This window comes from Pristiophorus japonicus, unplaced genomic scaffold (genome assembly GCF_044704955.1).
Source record: "Pristiophorus japonicus isolate sPriJap1 unplaced genomic scaffold, sPriJap1.hap1 HAP1_SCAFFOLD_81, whole genome shotgun sequence".
NCBI classification, from domain to species: domain Eukaryota; kingdom Metazoa; phylum Chordata; class Chondrichthyes; family Pristiophoridae; genus Pristiophorus; species Pristiophorus japonicus.
This window is the reverse complement of record NW_027254729.1, coordinates 1,546,965-1,570,175: the sequence shown is the minus strand read 5'-3', so window position 1 is coordinate 1,570,175 and position 23,211 is coordinate 1,546,965. Positions and strand designations below refer to the sequence as shown.

The 23,211-nt window shown below is 47.7% G+C and overlaps 1 pseudogene; it reads left to right on the top strand.

Annotated features, from left to right (window-relative positions):
• LOC139257140 (zinc finger protein 585A-like) overlaps window positions 1-23,211 on the top strand; it is a 1,288,295-nt pseudogene that overhangs the window by 40,414 nt on the left and 1,224,670 nt on the right.

Below are 23,211 nucleotides of genomic sequence, written 5' to 3'. Positions count from 1 at the left end.
GTGCAGGGGAGGAATTGGAACCCTGGGTGGGCAGAGCAGCTTCATAAACTCTCGGTAAAGGCCTCAGGCCCTGAATAAAATCCCACATGCCCCGAATAAGAGCCCACTGATCCCGAATTTGCAATGTAGTGATAGACCCCGTCGCTCAAGGTAACTGGCCGCCATGTTGGACAGGGAGGGATCAGGGCTCCTGCGTGGCCATCTTGCTAGTGACTTTCTCCCCGGAGACAGACCGAGGCTACAGTGCATGCGCGGCCATCTTGGTACAGGAGCAGAGGGTGGGCGGGGCTTCAGGGTCCCAGTGACCAGGAGAGAAAATCATTGCCTCATTGATTTTATTCTAACTCTACTCACACCGTGTGTTGAACTGAACCCAACCAGAGCAAAGGGAGAGAGAAATCTGGGGATGGAGGAATGAAATGATGGAGATGATACGATTGGGTTTGGATTTCTGCACGAGCAGGGTGGGAGAGTGAGTGGGACAGGGATTTACAGCTTTGGAGAAACAAGAGAGGAAAGAATATTCCATAGAAACTAGGATTGCCTGTCAATTTCTATCCTGTGCTAACCTTTGTAAACTCCTTTTACAAGGTATTAGAAGGGCAGGATTTACAGACGGGAAACGTGAACCAAACATCACATCAAGATCTGACAGAGTCACTCGATTCATCAGGACCTGACTATCTGCGGCCTTTCAAAGGAGGAGAAATGTTTAACTGTTCTGTCTGTGTGAATAGATTTCCAACAAAAATGTGACTGCAAAAGCACCGAGACACACATACACCCGAGTGACAGTGTTCCAGTGCAATGACTGTGTAAAGAGCTTTAACCAGTTACACAGCCTGAAAAACATCGCACCATTCACAGTGGGGAGAAACTGTACACGTGCTTTGTGTGTGGTCGAGGCTTCAACTGATCGTCCAACCTGCATTGCCACAAGGACACCCGCACCATGGAGAAACCGTGGGAATGTGGAGACTGGGAAGGAGTTCAATTACTCATCTGAGCAGGAAACTCATCGACGCAGTCACAACGGGGAGAGGCCATTCACCTGCCCCGTGTGTGGGAAGGGATTCACTCGGACATCCACTCTGCTGACACACCAGCGAGTTCACACTGGGGAGAGGCCGTTCTCCTGCTTTGAGTGTGGGGAAGGTTTCACTCGGTCACCCAACCTGCTGGTACACCAGCGAGATCACACTAGTGAGAGACCATTCACCTGCTCCGTGTGTGGGAAGGGATTCACTCAGTCACCCACCCTGCTGAGACGCCAGCAACTTCACACTGGGGAGAGTCCGTTCACCTGCTCAGTTTGTGGGAAGGGATTCACTCAGTCATCCAACCTGCTGACACACCAGCGAGTTCACACTGGGGAGAGGTCGTTCATCTGCTCAGTGTGTGGGAAGGGATTCACTCGGTCATCCTACCTGCTGACACACCAGCGAGTTCACACTGGGGAGAGGTCGTTCATCTCTGTGTCCTCTACACAAGCCGCTTTCCGACTAATCTTTGTGTCATCTGCACATTTTGATACACAACACTCTGTCCCCTCTTCCACGTCATCTATGTATATTGCAAACAGTTGTGGTCCCAGCACCGATCCCTGTGGCACACGACTAACCACTGATTTCCAACCCGAAAAGGACCCATTTATCCCGACTCTCTGCTTTCTGTTCGCCAGCCAATTCTCTATCCATGCTAATACATTTCATCTGACTCCGCGTACCTCTATCTTCTGCATTATTTGAGGACAGGATTTGAGGCTGTGATGCCTACCGCAGTGGAAATCCTGCTGGCACTCACTGAGTCGACTGACGGTGAGGCACTAGAGGGTAAATAATGTCTGTGGAATTGCACACAGCCAGATTCAGCACTTTCTGGAGATAAAAAATCTCAGATGCTGAAAGGAATGTTGATTTTTAGACAGAGAGGATGGAGGGAGAATAAGGAGGGACAGGAGGGGACAGAATGTTCTGTGGAATCTAGAATTGTCTGTTCTGAATTTCTATCCTGTACTTAATGTAACAATGTTTGTAACCACCATTTATTTGCAGGGTATTAGAAGGGGAGGATCAGCAGCTGGGAAACTCAATCCAAACATCGCCTCATGATTTAACAGATTCCCGGATGGATCAGGATCACCTTATCATCAGCCTTTGTAAAAACACCAATCACAGCGGGGAGAAACAGGACACATGTTGTGTGTGTGGATACACCTTAAACCAATCGTTCAGCCTATGAGACTCATGTACCCACCTGACTCAACACTGTAAATGTGGGGACAGTGGGAATGGGTGGTGTTGTACATGGAAAGTGATTCAGACGCTCATCTCACCAACTGACATTTGAGTAATTAGATAACAGACTTTCTCCTGTGAATATAGAACTGGTTTATTGGGCTGTGATGTGTTTACTTATTCATCTTGTTGACTCTAAACCATCGGCAATTATTTGATGTGATCAGTTTATATGTACATATTTGTAAAATATATTTGGTGAGTGGATTCAAATACAAATTGAAACCAGGTTTGCAGGCGTGATGCTCCATTTGCACATCGAAGGTGAGAGAGATGCTGTGGGGCACACGCTAAGTGCAGTATCTGAAGGTGATTAACAGACTGGGTTTTATGTTTCGTGATCCGGGGCGTGTTACCAACACCTTCCCTGGATACCAAGGCTAGGAGAGGCACTCTGGAAGGTATGGGAAATTGGGACTTGTCCCAGAGAGTAACCGAAGATATGAGAACTGAAATAACCTCGAGTTAAAAAGGAGAAAAAGGCCCAAAATTGTGCCGTTGGTAACATAACATAAATCAGTCTCCTCTTATAGTGGAGACGTCAAATATTGACACACTTTGTTATTTGAAATATCAAACTATTAAACGCCAGCCTAGTTATAGGGGTTATTAACATCAGCAGAAATAAACCCCAACTAACAGAACGAATACGATTCAGTCAGGATGCGATTAACAGCAATTACAGTAGAATCCAACTCTGCATGACTTGTGAACTCGTTAGTATCTCAGCAGGTGGGATGACCGAGTGAATCCCTTCCCACATACAGAGCAGGTGAATGGTCTCTCCCCGGTGTGACTTCGACTATGCATTTCGAGTTTATAAAGTTGGGTTCAGTTCTGCACCCACTGTGCGCAGATGAGAATAAAATCAATAAGCTGCTCATTTTCTCTGCTGGACACTAGACCTTCTGTGCTGGCCCAATAGGGTGAGCCCGGACTGGCCCAATAGGGTGATGTAATGACCAGAACTGTGTGAGTATTCCAGCTGTGTCCTAACTAGTGTTTTACACAGTTCTAGCATAACCTCCAGAGGGAGGTGGGAGTCTGGAACTTACTGCCCGAAAGAGCAGCAGAGGCAGAAACCCTCATCGCATTTACAAAAGTACTTGGATACGCACTGGAAGTGCGTTAACCTACAGGGCTACGGACCAAGTGCTGGAAAGTGGGATTAGGCTGAATAGCTCTTTTTCGGCCGCACAGACATGATGGGCCGAATGGCCTCGTTCGGTGTTGTAAACTGCTATGATTCCATGTCACCAATCCCCTCCTGTCTGATATAATGTTGCGAAGCACAGTGGAAGGCCAGAAGATTGGGACATTTTTAGAAACCAGCAAAGGACGACTAAAAAAATGATAAAGACAGAGAAGATAGCACATGAGAGCAAACTAGCAAGAAATATAAAAACAGACAGTAACAGCTTCTACAGATATATAAAATGGAAACAAGCTGCTAAAGTAAATGTTGGCCCCTTAGAGGATGAGACTGGAGAATTAATAACGGGAAACACGGAAATGGCAGATATTTTGAACAAATATTTTGTATTGTTCTTCACGGTAGAGGACACTAAAAACATCCCAACATCAAGGAGCTATTGCGGTGGTGAGGTGGGGTGAAGCGGGACTTAAAACAGTCACTAGCACGAGAGATAAAGTAATCAGCAAACAAATGGGCCGAAAGGTAGACAAGCCCCCTAGACCTGATAGCATGCATCCGAGGGACTTCAAAGAAGTGGCTGCAGAGATAGTGGATGCACTGGTTGTAATCTACCAAAATTCTCTGAATTCTGGAGAGTTCCCAGCAGACTGGAAAACTACAAATGTAACACCCCTATTCAAGAAAGGAGGGAGGCAGACAGCAGGAAACCATAGACCAGTTAGCCTACCATCTCAATGGGAAAATACTGGAGTCCAGAATTAAGGAAGTAGTAGCAGGACATTTAGAAAATCATACTGCAGTCAGGCAGTCAGCATGGTTTTATGAAAGGGAAATCATGTTTTAACAAATTTGCTGGAGTTGTTTACATAGAAACATAGAAACATAGAAAATAGGTGCAGGAGTAGGCCATTCGGCCCTTCTAGCCTGCACCGCCATTCAATGAGTTCATGGCTGAACATGCAACTTCAGTACCCCATTCGTGCTTTCTCACCATACCCCTCTCAACATATGTTGTATATTTGCATTTCCAGAAAACATTCGAGAAGGTGTCACACAAAAGGTTACTGCACAAGATAAGAGCTCAAGGGTCTGGGGGCAATATATCAGAATGGATAGAGGATTGGCTACCTAACAGAAAACAGAGTCAGCATAAATGTGTCATTTATCGGTTGGCAAACCGTAACTAGTGGGGTGCCGCAGGGATCAGTGCTGGGGTTTTAACAATTTACAATTCATATTAGTGACTTGGATGAAGAGACCGAGTGTAACATAGCCAAATTTTCTGATGATACAAAGATAGGTTGTTGTGAGGAGGACGCAAATAATCTACAAAGGGATATAAATAGGCTCAATGAGCGGACAAAAATCTGGCAGATGGACTATAATGTGGTAAAATGTCAGGTTATCACCTTTGGTAGGAAAAATAAAAAAGCTAATTATTATTTAAATGGAGACAATTACAAAATGCTGTAGTGCAGAGGGATCGAGGGGTTCTTGTACATGAAACTCAAAAGATTAGCATGCAGGTAAAGCAAGTAATCAGAAGGCAAATGGAATGCTGGCCTTTATTGCAAGGGGGATAGAGTATGAAAGTAGGGAAGTCCTGCTACAATTGTACAGGATATTGGTAAGACTACACCTGGAGTATAAGCACAGTTTTGCTCTGGACTTGTCTCTATTCCCATGCCGAGAGGATTGCTACACCAGACGGGAGGGGCAACATTTGGGGACACTGATTCCCCAATAATTCCCATTCCCCTTTCTGGTGGATAATGGAGGGGCCACTGTGTGTAATGTGCAAGTCAGTAAGAATTGTCAGAAAGCTCTTTCTAATTGGAGATTTTATTCAGTGGAAACTTTGACACACTATTGTAGATGTTGTACCAAAGATCTGTTTAGGATTAAAGTAAAGTTCATAATTTTGTTGCAAACTAAATTTATGTTGAGAGTCGCTGAATTAAGGGGAAAGATAACACACAGCGTTTCTTAAATGGACACTGCAGCCCCGAGAACACAATCAGCAATATATCCAGAATATTAAAGTCCAGCCCAGCTATAGGGTTATTATTAGCAGAAACAAACCGCAACTGTCAGAAGGAACATGGTTCAGTCGGGATGTGATTAACAGCAGCAATAACAGCAGATTCCAACCCCTGCAGTCACTTGTGAACTGGCTGGTGTCTCAGCAGGTGGGATGATGCAGTGAATCCCTTCCCACACTCAGAGCAGGTGAATGGCCTCTCCCCAGTGTGAGCTCGCTGGTGTATCAGCAGGTTAGATGATGTAGTGAATCCCTTCCCACACTCAGAGCAGGTGAATGGCCTCTCCCCAGTATGAACTCGCTGGTGTGTCAGCAGGTCGGATGATGTAGTGAATCCCTTCCCACACTCAGAGCAGGTGAATGGCCTCTCCCCAGTATGAACTCGCTGGTGTGTCAGCAGCTTAGATGACTGACTGTTTCTCTTCCCACACTCAGAGCAGGTGAACGGCCTCTCCCCAGTATGAACTCGCTGGTGTCTCAGCAGGGTGTATGATGTAGTGAATCCCTTCCCACACTCAGAGCAGGTGAATGGCCTCTCCCCAGTATGAACTCGCTGGTGTGTCAGCAGGTCGGATGATGTAGTGAATCCCTTCCCACACTCAGAGCAGGTGAATGGCCTCTCCCCAATATGAACTCGCTGGTGTGTCAGCAGCTTAGATGACTGACTGTTTCTCTTCCCACACTCAGAGCAGGTGAACGGCCTCTCCCCAGTATGAACTCGCTGGTGTCTCAGCAGGGTGTATGATGTAGTGAATCCCTTCCCACACTCAGAGCAGGTGAATGGCCTCTCCCCAGTATGAACTCGCTGGTGTGTCAGCAGCTTAGATGACTGACTGTTTCTCTTCCCACACTCAGAGCAGGTGAATGGCCTCTCCCCAGTGTGAACTCGCTGGTGAGCTACAAGTTTGGATGACCGAGTGAATCCCTTCCTACACACGGAGCAGGTGAATGGCTTCTCCCCGGTGTGAACTCGCTGGTGAACTACAAGGTCGGATGACTGAGTGAATCCCTTCCCATACTCAGAGCAGTTGAACGGCCTCTCCCCAGTGTGAACTCACTAGTGAGCTACAAGGATGGATGACTGAGTGAATCCCTTTCCACAATCTGAGCAGATCAACGGCCTCTCCCAAGTGTGAACTCGCTGGTGTTTCAGCAGGTCGGTGACTGAGTGAATCCCTTCCCACACTCAGAGCAGGTGAACGTCCTCTCCACAATGTGATTGCGTCGATGAATTTCCAGCTCAGATTGTGATCTAAATACCTTCCCACAGTCACCACATTTCCATGGTTTCTCCATGGTGCGGGTGTCCTTGTGACTCTCCAGGTTGGATGATCAGCCGAAGCCTCGCCCACGCACAAAACACGTTAATAGTTTCTCCGCCTGGTGAATGGTGCAATGTTTTTTTCAGGCTGTGTAACTGGCTAAAGCTCTTTCCACAGGCAGTGCACTGGGACACTCACTCGGGTGTGTGTGTGTCTTGCTGTCTTTCCAGTCACACTGATATTTGAAATCTTTTCACACAGGCAGAACAGGCAAACCATTCTCCTTCCACTTTCAAAGGCCGATGATATTAAGGACCTGATGAATCGATTGACTCTGTCAGATCTTGATGTGATGTTTGGTTTGTGCTTTCTGTCTGAAAATCTTCCATTCTAATATTCTGTAAAAGGAGATAATAAAACTCATCACTGTCAGTACAAGACAGAAATTCAGAATAGACAATCTAGGGACCAAGTTTCGACAGGAGTTGCTCCTATTTATTTGGAACAACTAGTTTTTTTTTGATTATCCTAGAAATCGGAATTCTCCCCAGTTAGTTTGCTCCAGTTTCAGTCGGTTCGTTCAGTTTTTTTTTAGTTCAGTTTCTTTTTAGTTCAGTTTTCTTTTCCAAAAGGGGGCGTTACCAGCCACTTACGCTTGTTTTGGCCATTTAAGTAAGTTTAGACAGCGAAAAGTTACTCCAAACTAACTTAGGCCAGAGTCAATGTCCACTTTGATAAGCTCAGAAAAACCTTGCGGACACTTTAGCAATCAGGCGCAGGTAGCCAGAGTTAAGGGGAGGGGGAAGTGAGGTTAGAGGATTTTCCAAAGCATTAAACATATCAATTTTAAAAATAAAGAACCATCATCAATAATAAATGATCAATAAATCAATCAATAAATAAAAAAAATCAATAAATCAATAAATAAAATATTATAAGTTCCTGCCTCACCTACTGCAGCACCTATGTGTTGGGGAGCACCGGGAGCCCTCCAGCAGCACACGGCCCACACTCAGCCCTGCCTGACTGCCTGATTACATTTTCAAGGGGAAGAGCTCGGGTGTGCCCCGCCGTCGAGGAGGTGGTCCGGTGGGGCCCGCTGCCGAGGAGGTGGTCGGGCGGCCCCCTCATTGAGGAGGTGTTTAGGCAGGCCGGCGAGGAGGCCTTGAGGTAAGAGCAGTGGTGGCGAGGTGAGGCCCGAGGTTGGGCATTGGCGAGGAGAGGGGCGGTGAGGCAAGGCCCGAGGTTGGGCAGCGGCGAGGCGAGGCCCGGGTTTAGGCAGCAGCGAGGCGAGGGACGGTGAGGCAGGCAGGCCACTTGGCCAGGGATAGGGTTACCCGGAGCCACGATGCGCTGGGAGGGCCAGGAACTACTGCGCATGCGCGCAGAATCCACTGCGCACGCGCGCAGCTGCCGGCACTTTTTTCGGCGAAGCGCTGCACCCAGTCCAAAGCAGGCCTTTTCATCGTGGAGAATCCCGAGCTAAGTATTAGGTGCGCTTTTCCTTCTAGAAAGTCGACGGACCTGTCGGAGGTGCGCCATTCTACGGGTCGGTCGAAACTTGGCCCCCGAGTTTCCATGGAACATTCTTTTCTCTCTTGTTCTTCCAAAGCTGTAAATCCCTGTCCCACACATTGTCCCTCCTGCTGTGCTGAAATCCAAAACCATCGCACATTTCTAGACTGTTTCTCCTCCACTCCTAGTTTTCACCACTAATACTGGCTGGGTTCATTTCTACACTCACTGTTTCCCCTCCCTCTCCTCCCCTGAAGGTGCTGACTCTGGCTGGGTTCAGTTCGACACTCGCTGGTTCCCCTCCCTCTCCTCCCCTGAAGGTGCTGACTCTGGCTGGATTCAATTCTACACTCACCAGTTTCTCTCCAGTAGTGACATACGTGCCCAATCTCCCTGTGTGAACCTGAACAGTGAGTGTCGACAGGCTATTCCACTGTTCTCACCTGAGGCCTCACACCTGCATTTTCCAGCAGTGTCACTGGACCCTCCTCCCAATTACTCAGTTTCTAAACGATAAGCGGATAAGGGGTTATGAGGAATGGGCAGAGAACATAAGAACATAAGAAATAGGAACAGGGGTAGGCCATACGGCCCCACGAGCCTACTCTGCCATTGAATAAGATCATGGCTGATTCGAGCATGGATTCAGCTCCACTTACCCGCCCGCTCCCCATCACCCCTTATCGGTTAAGATACTGTCTATTTCTGTCTTAAATTTATTCAATGGCCCGCCTTCCACAGCTCTCTGAGACAGCAAATTCCACAGATTTACAACCCTCTGAGAGAAGAAATGTCTCCTCATCACAGTTTTAAATGTGCGGCCCCTTATTCTAAAATTATGCCCCCTAGTTCTAGTCGCCCCCATCAGTAGAAACATCCTCTCTGCATCCACCATGTCAAACCCCCTCATAAATCTTATATGTTTCGATAAGGTCACCTCTCATTCTTCTGAATTCCAATATGTAGGGGCTCAACCTAGTCAACCTTTCCTCATAAGTAAACCCACTCATCCCTGGAATCAACTTTGTGAACCTTCTCTGAACTGCCCCCAAAGCAAGTATATCCTTTCGTAAAATTGGAAACAAAACTGCATGTAGTATTCCAGGTGTGACCTCACCAATACCTTATATAGCTGTAGCAACACTTCCCAGCTTTTATACTCCATCCCCTTTGCAATAAAGACCAAGATAACATTGGTCTTCCTGATCACTTGCTGTTTCGGCATACGATCCTTTTGTGTTTCGTGCACAAGTACCCCCAGGTCCCGCTGTACTGCGGCACTTTGCAATCTTTCTCCATTTAAATAATAACTTGCTCTTTCTTTTTTTTCTGGCAAATTGCATGACCTCACACTTTCCAACATTATACTCCAGCTGCCAAATTTTCAACCACGCATTTAGCCTGTCCATGTCATTTTGCAGATTATGTGTGTCCTCGTCACACATTGGTTTTCCTCTCGTCTTTGTATCATCAGCAAATTTCGCTACGTTACAATCAGACCTTTCTTCCAAGTCGTTAATATAGTTTGTAAATAGTAGGGGTCCCAATACTGATCCCTGCGGCACCCTACTAGTTACTCGTTGCCAACCCAAGAACGAACCATTCATCCCGACTCTCTGTTTTCTGTTCGTTAACCATTCCTGTATCCATGCGAATATATTGCTCCCAACCTCCTCAATATTTCCTCATAAGTTCACACACTCATCTCTGAAACCAACCTCGTGAACCTTCTCTGAACTGCCGCCCCTCTCCTCCCCTTAATATGCTAACTTTGGCTGGGTTCTGTTCTGCACTCACTGGTTTCCCCTCCCTCCCCTGAAGATGCTGACTCTGGCTGGGTTCAGTTCTGCACTCACTGGTTCACCTCCCCTCCTCTGAAGATGCTGACTCTGTCTGGTTTTAGTTCTGCACTCACTGGTTAACATAAGAAATAGGAGCAGAAGTATGCCATACGGCACCTCGAGCCTGCTCCGCCATTTAATACGATTATTCGTGATCCGATCATGGACTCAGGTCCACTTTCCCGCCCGATCCCCATAACCCCTTATCGTTTAAGAAACTGTCTATTTCTGTCTTAAATTGATACAAATGTCCCAGCTTCCACAGCTCTCTGAGGCTGCAAATTCCACAGGTTTACAACCCTCAGATAAGAAATTTCTCCTCATCTCAGTTTTAAATGGACGGCCCCATATTCCAAGATTATGCTTCCAAGTTCTCGTCTCTCCTATCAGTGGAAACATCCTCTCTGCATCCACCTTGTCAAGCCCTCTCATAATCGTATATGTGTTTCGATAAGATCACCTCTCATTCTTCTGAATTCCAATGAGTAGAGGCCCAACCTACTCAACCTTTACTCATAAGTCAACCCCCTCATCTCCGGACTCAACCTAGTGAACTGCCTCCAAAGCAAGTATATCCTTTCTTCAATATGGAAGCCAAAAGTGCACGCAGTATTCCAGGTGTGGCCTCACCAATACCCTGTACACCTGTAGCAAGACTTCTCTGCTTTTATACTCCATCCCCTTTGCAATAAAGGCCAAGATTCCATTGACCTTCCTGATCACTTGCTGTACCTGCATACTAACCTTTTGTATTTCATGCACAAGTAACCCACAGGTCACACTATACTGCAGCATGTTGCAATTTTTCTGCATTTAAATAACAACTTGCTCTTTGATTTTTTTTTCTGCCAAAGTGCGTGACCTCACACTTTGCAATATTATACACCATCTCCAAAAATTTTGCCCATTCCCTAAGCTTCTGTCCTTTTGCAGATTGTGTGTGTCCTCCTCACTCATTGCTTTTCCTCCCATCTTTATATTGTCAGCAAACTTGGCTACGTTACCCTCGGTCCCTTCTTCCAAGTCGTTAATATAGATTGTAAATAGTTGGGGTCCCAGCACTGACCCCTGCGGCAACCGACTAGTTACTGATTGCCAAACCGAGAATGAACCATTTATCCTGACTCTCTGTTTTCAGTTAGTTAGCCAATCCCCTATCCATGCTGATATATTATCCACAACCTCCTCAACATTTCCTCATAATAACCCCCTCAAATCCGGAATCAAACTCGTGAACCTTCTCTAAATTGCGTCCACTCTCCTCCCCTGAAGATGCTGACTCTGTCTGGTTTCAGTTCTGCACTCACTGGTTCCCCTCCCACTCCTCCCCTGATGGTGCTGACTCTGGCTGGGTTCAGTTCTACATTCACTGGTTCCACTACCACTCTTCTCCTGAAGATGCTGACTCTGGCTGGGTTCAGTTTTAGACTCACTGGTTCTCCTCCCACTCCTTCCCTGAAGGTGCTGACTCTGGCTGGGTTCAGTGTTACACTTACTGGTTCCCCTCCCCTGAAGGTGCTGACTCTGGCTGGGTTCAGTTCTACATTCACTGGTTCCCCTCTCTGTCTTCCCTGAAGGTGCTGACTCTGGCTGGGTTCAGTTTTAGACTCACTGGTTCCCCTCCCCTGAAGGTGCTGACTCTGGCTGAGTTCAGTTGTATACTCGCATGTTCCCCTCCCTCCCATCCGCCCCTTCCCTTAAGGCACTAACTCTGGCTGTGTTCAATTCCACATTCACTGTTTCCCCTTCCTCCCCTCTCCAGCAGGCAGAGTTTAGGGAGATAGCAGGGAGATTAAAAAGCAGGACCTCAAAAGGTAGTAATCTCCGCATTACTCCCGGTGCCACGAGCTAATGAGTACAGAAATAGGAGGATAGAGCAGATGAATGCGTGGCTGGAGAGATGGTGCAAGAGGGAGGGCTTTAGATTCCTGATACATTGGGACCACTTCTGGGGGAGGTGGGACATGGACAAAGCGAATGGGTTGCACCTCAACAGAGCCGGGACCAATATACTTATGGGAGGGTGAGGGGGTTTTCTAGTGTTGTTGGGGAGGGTTTAAACTAGCTCGGCAGGATGATGGGAACCTGACAATAGATTCAGCAGGGAGCTGGAATTAGAAAGCAAAAAGAAAGAAAGTGAGTTTGAAGGAGAGACAAAACAAGCAGGAGAAAAGGGTAAAAAAACAAACTTAAAGGCACTTTGTCGAAATGCACGTCGCATTTGTAACAAAATAGATATGTTGACGGCAAAATTGAGACAAATGGGTATGATCTGATAGCCATTACAGAGACGTGGTTACAAGGACCGGGAATTAAATATTCAGGGATACTTGACAATCCGGAAGGACAGACAGAAAGGAAAAGGAGGTGGGGTAGCTCCATTGATAAAGGATGGAATCAATGCAATAGTAAGAAACAATGTTGTCTCAAATGATAAGGATGTTGAAACAGTTTGGGTGGAGATAAGGAACAATGAGAGGAAAAAGTCACTGGTGGGCATAGTCTATCGGCCCCCGAACATTAGCAACTCTGTTGGTCGGAGCGTAAGCCAGGAAATAGTGGGGGCTTGTAAAAAGGGAACAACAATAATCATGGGTGATTTTAATCTCCATATTGATTGGACAAATCAAATTGGTCAGGGCAGCCTTGAGGAGGAGTTCATGGAGTGCATAAGGGACGGGTTCCTTCAGCAGTATGTAACGGAACCAACCAGGGGGCAGGCTATCTGAGATCTGGTCCTGTGTAATGAGACAGGATTTATAAACAATCTCCTAATAAAGGATCCCTCGGAATGAGTGATCAGAGCATGACTGAATTTCAAATTCAGATGCAGGGTGAGAAAGTTGGATCTCCATTCAGCGTACTAAGCTTAAATAAAGGAGACTATGAAGGTATGAGGGCAGAGTTGGGTAACTTGGACTGGGAAAATAGATTAAAGTGCAGGATGGTTGATGAACAGTGGTGTACATTTAAGGAGCTATTTCACAACTCTCAAGAAAAATCTATTCCAGTGAGGTGGAAAAGATGCGAGAGAAAATAGAGCCATCCATGGCTAACTAAAGATATAAAGGCCGTTATCGATTAAAAACAGGGGCATACAAAGTGACTAAATCTAGTGGGACGACAGAAAACTGGGAAGCTTTTAAAAACCAGAAAATAATAACTAAAAAATGAGTAAGAAAGGGAAGATAGACTGTGAAAGTAAACAAGCACAAAATGTAAAAACAGATAGCAAGAGTTTCTATAGGTCTATGAAAAGGAAAAGAGTGGCTAAAGTAATTGTTGGTCCTTTAGAGGACGAGACCCGGGAATTAGTAATGGGGAACAGGGAGATGACAGAAACTCTGAACAAATGTTTTGTATCCGTCTTTACGGTAGAGGACACTAATATTCCAACAGTGGATAGTCAAGGGGATACGGGGGTAGTGGGGGAGGAACTTAACACAATCACTAAGGAGGTGGTACTCAGTAAGATAATGGTATTAAAGTCAGATTAACCCCCCTGGACCTGATGGCTTGTATCCTAGGGTCTTAAGAGAAGTAGCGGCAGGGATTGTGGATGCATTGGTTGTAATTTACCAAAATTCCCTGGATTCTGGGGAGGTCCCAGCAGATTGGAAAATTGCAAATGTAATGCCCCTATTTTAAAAAGGAGGCAGACAAAAAGCAGTAAACTATAGACCAGTTAGCCTAACATCTGTGATGGTGAAATGTTGGATCCATTATTAAAGAAGCAGTTGCAGGACATTTGCAAAAGCAAAATTCAGTCATGCAGAGTCAGCATGGATTTATGAAGGGGAAGTCATGTTTGACAGATTTGCTGGAATTCTTTGGGGATAGAAACATAGAAACATAGAAAATAGGTGCAGGAGTAGGCCATTCGGCCCTTCTAGCCTGCACCGCCATTCAATGAGTTCATGGTTGAACATTCAACTTCAGTACCCCATTCCTGCTTTTCCGCCATACCCCTTGATCCCCCTAGTAGTAAGGACCTCATCCAACTCCTTTTTGAATATATTTAGTGAATTGGCCTCAACAACTTTCTGTGGTAGTGAAATAGGATGTAACGAACCGGGTGAATACGGGGGAACCAGTGGATGTGGTGTATTTGGACTTCCACAAGGCATTTGACAAGGTGCCACATAAAAGGTTACTGCACAAGATAAAAGTCCACGGGGATGGGGGTAATATATTAGCATGGATACAGGATTGGCGAACGAACAGAGAACAAAGAAGAGAGAATCGGGATAAATGGTTTATTCTCTGGATGGCAACCATTAACTATGGGGTGCCACAGGGATCAGTGCTGGGACCCTAACTATTTACATTCTATATTAACGACTTGGAAGAAGGGACTGAGTGTAACGTAGCAAAATTTGCCGACGATACAAAGATGGGAGGACAAGTAAAAGCTGCAAAAGGACACAGACAAGCTCAGTAAGTGGGCAAAAATTTGGCAGATGGAGTATAATGTTATAAAGTGTGAGGTCATGCATTTTGTCAGAAAGAAAATCAAAGAGCAAGTTATTATTTAAATTGAGACAGATTGCAAAGTGCCGCAGTATAGTGGGACCTGGGGGTACTTGTGCATGAAACACAAAAGGATACTATGCAGGTAGAGCAAATGATCGGGAAGACCAATGGAATGGAGTATAAAAGCAGGGAAGTCTTGCTAAAGTTATGCAACATATTGATGAGGCCACACCTGGAATACTGCGTGCAGTTTTGGTTTCCATATTTACGTAAGGATATACTTGCTTTGGAGGCAGTTCAGAGAAGGTTCACTAGGTTGATTCCGTGAATGAAGGAGAAAGGTTGAGTAGGTTTCGCCTCTACCAATTGGAATTCAAAATAATGAGAGGTGATCTTATCAAAATGTATAAGATATAAGGGAGCATGTAAAGGTGGATGCAGAGAGGATGTTTCCACTGGAGTGGGAGACTAGAACTGGAAGGCATGATCTTAGAATAAGAGGCCGTCAACTTAAAACAGAAATGAGGAGAATTTTCTACTATCAGAGGGTTGTAAATCTGTGGAATTCACTGCCTCAGAGAGCTGTAGAAGCTGGGACATTGAATAAATGTAAGACAGAAATAGACAGTTTCTTAAACGATAAGGGGATAAGAGGTTATGGGAATCGGGCAGGGAAGTGGAGCTGAGTACATGATTAGATCAGCCATGATATTATTGAATGGCAGAGCAGGCTCGATCAGCTGTATGGCCTACTCCTGCTCCTATTCCTTATGTTCTTTTCAGGTGCTGACTCTGTCTGGGTTCAGTTCCACACTCACTGGTTCCCCTCCCCTGAAGGTGCTGACTCTGGCTGGGTACAGATCTACACCCTCTGGTTCCCCTCCCTCTCTTCCCCTGAAGGTACTGACTCTGACTGGGTTCAGTTCTGCACGCACTGGTTCCCCTCCCCTGAAGCTACTGACTCTGTCTGGGTCCAGTTCTACACTCACTGGTTCCGCTCCCCTTAAGGTGCTGACTCTGGCTGGGTTCAGTTCTACACTCACTGGTTCCCCTCCCGTGAAGTTACTGACTCTGGCTGGGTTCAGTTCCACACTCACAGGTTCCCCTCCACTGAAGGTACTGACGCTGTCTGGGTTCAGTTCTACACTCACTGGTTCCCCTCCCCTGAAGGGGCTGACTCTGTCTGGGTTCAGTTCCACACTCACTGGTTCCCCTCCCCTGAAGGTACTGACTCTGGCTGGGTTCAGTTTTACACTCACTGGTTCCCCTCCCCTAAAGGTGCTGACTCTGGCTGGGTTCAGTTCTACACTCACTGGTTCCCCTCCCCTGAAGTTACTGACTCTGTCTGGGTTCAGTTTCACACTCACTGGTTCCCCTCCCCTCAAGGGGCTGACTCTGTCTGGGTGCAGTTCCACACTAACTGGTTCCCCGCTCCTGAAGGTACTGACTCTGTCTGGGTTCAGTTCTACACTCACTGGTTCCCCTCCCCTGAAGGTACTGACTCTCTCTGGGTTCAGTTCCACACTCACTGGTTCCCCTCCCCTGAAGGTACTGACTCTGTCTGGGTTCAGTTCTACACTCATTGGTTCCCCTTCCCTGAAGGTACTGACTCTGTCTGGGTTCATTTCTACACTCACTGGTTCCCCTCCCCTGAAGGTACTGACTCTGGCTGCGTTCAGTTCTACACTCACTGGTTCCCCTCCCGTAAGGTGCTGACTCTGTCTGGGTTCAGTTCTACACTCACTGGTTCCCCTCCCCTGAAGGTGCTGACTCTGGCCGGGTTCAGTTCTACACTCACTGGTCGCCCTCCCCTGAAGGTGCTGACTCTGTCTGGGTTTAGTTCTACACTCACTGGTTCCCCTCCCCTGAAGGTGCTGACTCTGTCTAGGTTCAGTTCTACACTCACTGGTTCCCCTCCCCTGAAGGTACTGACTCTGGTTGCGTTCAGTTCTACACTCACTGGTTCCCCTCCCATTAAGGTGCTGACTCTGTCTGGGTTCAGTTCTACACGAACTGGTTCCCCGCTCCTGAAGGTACTGACTCTGTCTCGGTTCAGTTCTACACTCACTGGTTCCCCTCCCCTGAAGGTACTGACTCTCTCTGGGTGCAGTTCCACACTCACTGGTTCCCCTCCCCTGAAGGTACTGACTCTGTCTGGGTTCAGTTCTACACTCATTGGTTCCCCTTCCCTGAAGGTACTGACTCTGTCTGGGTTCAGTTCTACACTCACTGGTTCCCCTCCCCTGAAGGTACTGACTCTGGCTGCGTTCAGTTCTACACTCACTGGTTCCCCTCCCTTAAGGTGCTGACTCTGTCTGGGTTCAGTTCTACACTCACTGGTTCCCCTCCCCTGAAGGTGCTGACTCTGGCCGGGTTCAGTTCTACACTCACTGGTCGCCCTCCCCTGAAGGTGCTGACTCTGTCTGGGTTTAGTTCTACACTCACTGGTTCCCCTCCCCTGAAGGTGCTGACTCTGTCTAGGTTCAGTTCTGCACTCACTGGTTCCCCTCCCCTGAAGGTACTGACTCTGGTTGCGTTCAGTTCTACACTCACTGGTTCCCCTCCCATTAAGGTGCTGACTCTGTCTGGGTTCAGTTCTACACGCACTGGTTCCCCTCCCCTGAAGGTACTGACTCTGGCTCTGTTCAATTCGACACTCACTGGTTCCACTCCCACTCCTCCCCTGAAGGTGCTGAATCTGGCTGGATTCAGTTCCACTGACATCATTCATTTTGTTCCTGCACCAACATGGCTGCGCATGCGCTTTGCTAGTCACTGAATATAGATGGCAGACCGTTGACCCTGACTTCCTACACCAAAATGTCCGCCGTTAGCTGGGCCTGTGACCGGGAGAAAGCCCCGAAGCTGCAGCCGCCGATGTTCCGGTTATTATTTCGGGCTTGCGGCGGGCACCGGTTGATTATGAAGCCTCTCCAGCTCCCCGCTGGTCGATTATTCCGCTCTGCACCGATGAAAAGGACACTTCTGAGGAGCCTGCCCAAAACGTACTGCATCCGCCATTACCCGCACCGCACATGATCCAAAGTCCCTCCCCCCGCAAGACCCGCGCCTGCGCATTGAGTTCCTGTAGTCTGGGTGCGGCACATTCTTCCCCTCGGGGCATGCTGGGTACACAAGACCATGAGAAATAGGAGCAGGAGTGGGCCACCCGGACCCCCGGGCCTGCTCCCCATTCAATAAGATCATGGTTGATCGGATCATAGACTCAGCTCCACTTCCCTGCCCGCTCCCCAGAGCCCTTTACTCCCTTATCGCTCAAAAATCTGTCCATCTCCGCCTTAAATATATTCAATGAACCAGCCTCCACTGCTCTCTGTGGCAGATAATTCCACAGATTTACAACCCTCTGAGAAAAGAAATTCCTCCTTATCTCAGTTTTAAATGGTCTGAGGAGAAAGGCTGCCTTTGTAAATAGAACAGGATTTACTGTGATTGCATTGGACACTGAAACATGTTCATTCTGGCAGCTCTTGTTCATTTCTGATGATCTTAATGACCCTTATACCTGAGATGGAAATTGATACCCTGTATAAATGTTGAATGCATTATCTGTGTTTCAAACACAGTGTTTCGAATATTTGATTGCTCCGTGATCACAGGAGACAAATTGATGTTTCATTTTAGTGCTTTTTCTTAATCTAACTTATATCACTTCTTACCGAGTTTGCCTTCTATCATATAAACCCCAAAATTGTTCTGTTTGAGGTCCTACAAGACGAATTTATGGAGCTAGGAGCTAAAGTAAAAAGTAGGACCTCAAAGGTAGTAATCTCAGGATTGCTTCCAATGCCACGTGCTGGTCAGAGTAGGAATCGCAGGATAGCTCAGAGGAATACGTGACTTGAGGAGTGGTGCAGCAGAGAGGGATTCAAATTCCTGGAATATTGGAACTGGTTCTGGGGGAGGTGGGACCAGTACAATTGATCTACACCTGGGAAGGACCAGAACCAATGTCCTCAGGGGAGTGCTTGCTAGTTCTGTTGGGGAGTGGTTAGACTAATATGGTTGGGGGATGGGAACCTATGTTGAAGACTGATCCACACAGAACATGTGTACGGTTTCTCCCCACTGTGAATGGTGCGATGTTTTTTCAGGCTGTGTAAATGGTTAAAGCTCTTTTCACAGGCCGTGCACTGGAACATTCTTTCTCGTGAGTGTGTGTCTCTTTCATCCCACCTGCTGGTATACGAGCGAATTCACACTGGGGAGAGGCCGTTCAACTGTCCTTTGTGTAGTTTCTTTGTGTGCCTTACTCACAGTCTACCAAAGAGTGCACCATCGGAGCAGGCCGGGGAGCAGCATGGCGGCCTGGCGCAACAGTCTGCACGGCCCCTGGCCTGCGAGCACTATTGGAGCAGGCCAGTGAGCAGAAAGAGAAGCATGGCGGCCTAGCCCAGCAGACTGAGCGGCCCTCGGCCTGCAAGCACCATCGGAGCAGGCCAGCGAGCGGACGCAGCAGCGTGGTGGCCTAGACCAGCAGTCTGAGCAGCCCCCAGCCTGCGAGCACCATTGAAACAGTCCAGGGAGCGGAAGGAGCAGCGTGGCGGCCTGGCCCAGCAGGCTGAGTGGCCCCCGGCCTGTGAGCACTATTGGAGCAGGCCAGGGAGCGGAAGGAGCACCCTGGCGGCATACCACTCCAGGGAGCAGCATGTGCTGCAGCAGGAGAGCAACGGCAGTGAAAAGGGACGTCGCCATGGTCCAGGTCAGTGATTGGAGCGTGGGCAGGTACAGCAGGAGCGGCGAGGTTGGAGCGAAGGAGCAGCGAGAGATTGTAGAGGGACGTGATTGGGGCCCAGGAGAGGCACGAGTTAAGGGTCCACAAGAGGCGAGGGCCCGGGTGCAGCACAGGCCAGCCCACGCTGCGATTTGTGTCTGCACTAGGTCCGTGCAGCAGAGCTGGTCTCCAGTCATCTTGGTTAATCCTTACTACTGGACTAAGAACTCTGTCAAGCTCGAGTGGTGGCTGGCATGCAAAGGTCACCACACGTTAAAAATTCCACGCTCAGGCATCTTCCACTCTTCAAGATTTAGTTCGGACCTGGAATTTTAGGTCCTTCGTTGAAACATCTGTGAACTTTTTAACATGGAAGCAAATCATCCTCGATTCGAGGGACTGCCTATGATGATGATCTTCTGCCAATCACCATAAATTTGTCTCCTCTGGTTCTCAACCCTTTAGCCAGTTGGAACAGCATCTCTCTATCTGATCTGTCTGGATCCTTCATGATTTTGAACACCTATCAATTCTGCTCTCAACCTGCTCTGCTCAAAGCAGAACAACCCCAGCTTCTCCAGTCTATCCACGTAACTGAAGTCCCTCATCTCGTGAGTCATTCTTGTAAATCTTTTCTGCACCCTCTCTCTAAGGCCTTCACATCCTTCTGTGCAGTGCCCAGAATTGGACACAATGCTCCAGTTGAGGCTGAACCAGTGTTTTACAAAGGTTCATCATAACCTCCTTGCTTTTGTACGCCATGCCTATGTGATACCCAGGATCCTGTAAGTTTTTTTAACTGGTTTCTCAACCTGTCCTGCCACCTTCAGTGATTTGTGCGCATAAACCCGCAGTTCTCACTGTTCATGCACCCGCTTTAGGATTGTACCCTTTAGTTTATATTGCCACTCCTCATTCATTTATTCATGCTGCTCTAATTTTATTTCTTAACTCAGATTCACGGCCTGAATTTATTACTTCCTCTGAGCCCCTCAACTTAATCTGGCAGCATAATGTTGGCGAGTGATGATTGATTGCCCTGGGAACCAACAGGAAGATAGCTCGGTGATCGGTGGTGTGATGCTCATAATAAAGTAATTCAACTGAGTACTGTAGACAATGAGTAAGTGTGACGTCAGCTCCTTTATTCAGACTTCAGCGTGGGAGGCCTGCTTTTATACAGTGGTCCGAAGGATTGCTGGGATCCATCAGGTAAGCCCTCTGATGGCAATATTATACAGGTTGCCTGGAGTTGCAAACATGATATCACTCCCTCCCAAAGTCAACCGTACTCTTATTTACAGGGTGAGACGATATGGGGCATTTCATTCCCTTGTCGATCGTCTCGGTACAAATGCATGTGTGGGTGAGTTGGTTGGTTCTTCGCTGGGCAGCTGGACAGTTGCCTTGTTGGGCTGCTGGGGATGGTGAGTTCAGTTTCGTGGTCAAACGTGATGTCGGTTGCCACTTGTGTGTATGTTGGAGTGTCGAAGTTGATGGTGACCTCATCAGTTTGCTTGGCAGTTTGTGAATCGTAGTTTGGTTTGGTCCAAATGCTTTCTGCACATTAGTCCATTGGCAAGTTTGATCTGAAACGCACTACTCCTTTCTTTGGCTATGACAGTGCCAGCAAGCCATTTGTGACTATGTCCAGAATTGAGTACAAATACAGGGTCATTGACTTTAACATCGCGTGACACATTTGCACGATCATGGTACATGTTTTGTTGATGCCACCTATCCTCGACATGATCATGGAGATCAGGGTGGACAAGAGAGAGCCTTGTTTTGAGCGCCCTTTTCATGAGCATTTTGGCTGGGGGAACCCCGGTGAGCGAGTGGAGTCTAGTGCAGCAGCTGAGCACGACTTGGGACAGGCGGGTCTGCAGGGAGCCTTCCGACACACATTTCAAGCTTTGCTTGATGGTCTGAACTGCCCGTTCTGCCTGACAGTTGGGTGTGGGCTTGAACGGGACAGATGTGACGTGCTTGATCCCATTGCGGGTCATGAATTCCTTGAATTCAGCACTGGTGAAGTAAGGCCCATTGTCAATGACAAGGAAATCGAGCAGGCCGTGCATGGCAAACATGACTTGTCGGCCTTCGATGGACGTGCTTACAGACATTATTACACATTCAATCCATTTTGAATAAGCATCCACAACAACCAAAAATATTTTCCCTAGGATCGGGCCCGCAAAGTCAACGTGGATCCTCGGCCACGGTTTGGAGGGCCATGACCACAACCTTAGCGGTGCCTCTCTGGGTGCATTGCTCAGTTGAGAGCAACTGTTGCATTGGTGCACGCACGACTCTAAGTCTGCAATGCCGAGCCACCACACATGGGCTCTGGCTATAGCTTTCTTCAGTACTCTGCCTGGGTGGGTATTGTGTCGGTCACGTATGAACATTTCCCTGCCTTTCTTAGGCAAAACCACGCGATTACCTCACAAAAGACAGTCCGCCTGTATGGACCTTTCGTCTTTGCACCGCTGGAACGAGTTGATCTCTTCATGCATCTATGCTGGGACGCTGGACCAGCTCCCATGGAGGACACAGGTTTTTTTACAAGGGACAGTAAAGGATCGTGGCTGGTCCAGGTCCTGATCTGGCGCGTCGTAACGGGTGACTTTTCATTTTCGAATGCATTCATCACCAAGAGCAACACTGCAGGCTGTGCCATTTCCAGCCCGATGGCGGGCAATGGTAGCCAACTTAGAGCATCAGCCAGTTCTCTGTGCCTGGTCTGTGGCGGATTAAATAGTTGTATTCAGCCAGCGTGAGCGCCTATCTTTGGATTTGGGCAGAGGCATTGATATTAATCGCTTTGTTCTCTGAGAATAGTGATATGAGTGGCTTATGGTCAGTTTCTAGCTCAAACTTGCGACCAAACAGATACTGGTGCATTTTTTTCACCCCATAAGTGCATGCCAGAGCTTCTTTTTCAATCATGCGATAGGCCTTTTCGGCCGTGGACAAACTCCTTGAAGCATAGGCGACCGGTTGCAATGTTCCCGATTCATTAGCTTGCTGTATCACACACCCCGACCATCTATGAAGGCGCATCGCAAGCTAGCACTAAATATTTACATGGGTTATACAGAACAAGCAGTTTGTTGGAACGTAACAGATTTCTGGCTTTATCAAAAGCAGCCTCTTGTGATTTCCCCCATAACCAGTCATCTTCCTTGCGTAGCAGCATATGTAGGGTTCTAGCAAGGTGCTTAACCCAGGTAGGAAATTACCAAACTAGTTGAGGAGCCCCCGGAACGACCGCAGCTCCGTCATGTTCTGTGGTCTCGGCACGTTCTTGATGGTCTCCGTCTGGGCGTCGGTGTGTCTGATGCCATCTGCCGCAATTCTTCTCCCTAAGAACTCGACCTCTGGTGCCAGGAAAATACACTTCGAGCATTTCAACCTGAGTCCCATGCGATCCAGCTGACTTAGAACCTCTTCCAGGTTCTTCAAGTGTTCGATGGTCTCCCAACCTGTGACCAGTCTGTCATCCTGGAAAACCATGGTGCACGGAACTTAGCAGACTCTCCACGTTCCTTTGGAAAATTGCCACAGCTGATCGAATCCCAAACGGGCACCTATTGTAGATTAACAGACCTTTGTGCGGGTTGATGCAGGTGAGGCCTTTCGAAGATACCGCCAGCTCCTGCGTCATGTAGGTCGGGATCAGTTCCAACTTGGTGAATGACTTTCCTCCAGCCAGAGTCGCAAATAGGTCGTCTGCCTTGGGTAGCGGGTACTGGAACTGTTGCAAAAAACGGTTAATCATTACTTTATAGTCCCCACAAATTCTGACCATGCCGTCGTCTTTGAGAACCGGAACAATAGGACTGGCCCACTCGTTGAACTCCACTGACGCGATGATGCCTTCTTGCT